We start from the raw sequence: 2270 nt of genomic DNA, 5'->3' as shown, positions 1-2270 counted from the left end.
GCCGGCCCCCGCGCGCGCACGCGCGCCCTGGGCCCCGTCTGTGCACAGGCGCCCCCTGCCGGCGGGGGAGTGCACGCACATTCCCGCCTGCTAACCGAGAGGCCGCCTCGGCCTAAGAGTGGACCGGAGCGAGCCTAGAGGGGCTGTGGTGGCTGCAGCGACCTCTGGAGTCCCGGAGGTGGCCCTGACGTCTCAGGAAAAGCGCTTAGACCTTTCAGCAGAGGAGAAGGCAATGGCACCACCGCACTCCAGTATTGCCTGGAAAATCCCATGGACGGAAGAGCCTGGTAGGCTGCAGTCCATGGGGCCGCTAAGAGTCGGACACGACTGAGTGACTTCACTTTCACTTTTCACTTTCATGCATTGGAGAGGGAAATGGCAACCCACTCCAGTGTTCTTGCCTGGAGAATCCCAGGGACGGGGGAGCCTGGTGGGCTGCCGTCTATGAGGTCGCACAGAGTCGGACACGACTGAAGCGACTTAGCAGCAGCAGTAGCAGCAGCAGAGGCTGGGGAGGCCAAGGGGCAGGTAGAACTCCAAAGGCTGAGTCTACAAATCATCAGATACCTGTTCTCTAATTTCAGCTATATACAGTTCTTCTGAGGTGTTCCATCACCTTCCTTTCCAGTCCCCTGTTCATCCATTCAGTTGCCCAAATCAGACATCAGGTTATGACTTGTACCTCCTTTCTGCTACCCAACTGTCTCTCTGCCCTGATCAGACCATTCCACCAGTCTCCTCTCTGGTGTGCCCAGCTTCAGGTTCTCCCCTCCAGTTCATCCCTTACAAGGCTGCCAGAAAGATGCTTCTATAACATAATTCACATGACATCATTCCCTTGGCCTATTCTAAGGCCAGTAGTATTGGCCTTAGACTACTTCTAAAGCCTTCTTGACATGGACTACAAAGCTTGTAAAATTTGGCCCCATCACCTTTTCTGACTTCTATAACCCATGATCCTTTTTGCCTATGAGCTTTGCTAACATTATTCCTCTCTTGCTCATTTCCCCCCAATCTTTCCTCCCGTCACTTGTGCATAAAAGAACTCTATTTGTAATGTCACCTCCTCCAGGAAGGCTTCTCAGATTCATATATGCTTACTGCTATTGATTTTTTTTCGTCAGTTATTTTTTGTTGAAAGAATCGAAAGTTAAGAATGAATCAAAATGAGTAAATGAATCCAAAAAGAAGAACAGGGTTGGGGCCAGTTGCCCAATGGATAACAAGTCTGACTACAAGTTGTAAGAAGAACAATAAAGTAACTAGAGCTAAAGTGCTTGCAACTTCAGTGTTGAAATCTCTGACAGAGTTGAGCAATTTTGTGAAGCAGAGGATTGGTGAAAGTTTACAAGTGCCTCTACAGAAGGTACTGGACTAGATCACACTCAGTTCAGTTCAGTCGCTCAGTCGTGTCTGACTCTTTGCGACCCCATGAATTGCAGCACGCCAGGCCTCCCTGTCCATCACCAACTCCGGGAGTTCACTCAGGCTCAAGTCCATCGAGTCAGTGATGCCATCCAGCCATCTCATCCTCTGTCGTCCCCTTTTCCTCCTGCCCCCAATCCCTCCCAGCATCAGAGTCTTTTCCAATGAGTCAACTCTTCACATGAGGTGGCCAAAGTACTGGAGTTTCAGCTTCAGCATCATTCCTTCCAAAGAAATCCCAGGGCTGATCTCCTTCAGAATGGACTGGTTAGATCTTCTTGCAGTCCAAGGGACTCTCAAGAGTCTTCTCCAACACCACAGTTCAAAAGCATCAATTCTTCGGTGCTCAGCCTTCCTCACAGTCCAACTCTCACATCCATACATGACCACAGGAAAAACCATAGCCTTGACTAGACGAACAAAGTAATGTCTCTGCTTTTGAATATGCTATCTAGGTTGGTCATAACTTTCCTTCCAAGGAGTAAGTGTCTTTTAATCTCATGGCCGCAGTCACCATCTGCCGTGATTTTGGAGCCCCCAAAAATAAAGTTTGACACTGTTTCCACTGTTTCCCCATCTATTTCCCATGAAGTGATGGGACCGGATGCCATGATCTTTGTTTTCTGAATGTTGAGCTTTAAGCCAACTTTTTCACTCTCCACTTTCACTTTCATCAAGAGGCTTTTTAGTTCCTCTTCACTGTCTGCCATAAGGGTGGTATCATCTGCATATCTGAGGTTATTGATATTTCTCCCAGCAATCTTGATTCCAGCTTGTGCTTCTTCCAATCTAGCGTTTCTCATGATGTACTCTGCATAGAAGTTAAATAAGCAGGGTGACAATAT

Source organism: Bos grunniens, chromosome 7 (assembly GCF_055505025.1).
Source record: "Bos grunniens cultivar Pamir isolate PY7600 chromosome 7, Bosgru_T2T1.0, whole genome shotgun sequence".
NCBI lineage: Eukaryota > Metazoa > Chordata > Mammalia > Artiodactyla > Bovidae > Bos > Bos grunniens.
Note: the sequence above shows the minus strand (reverse complement) of the source record.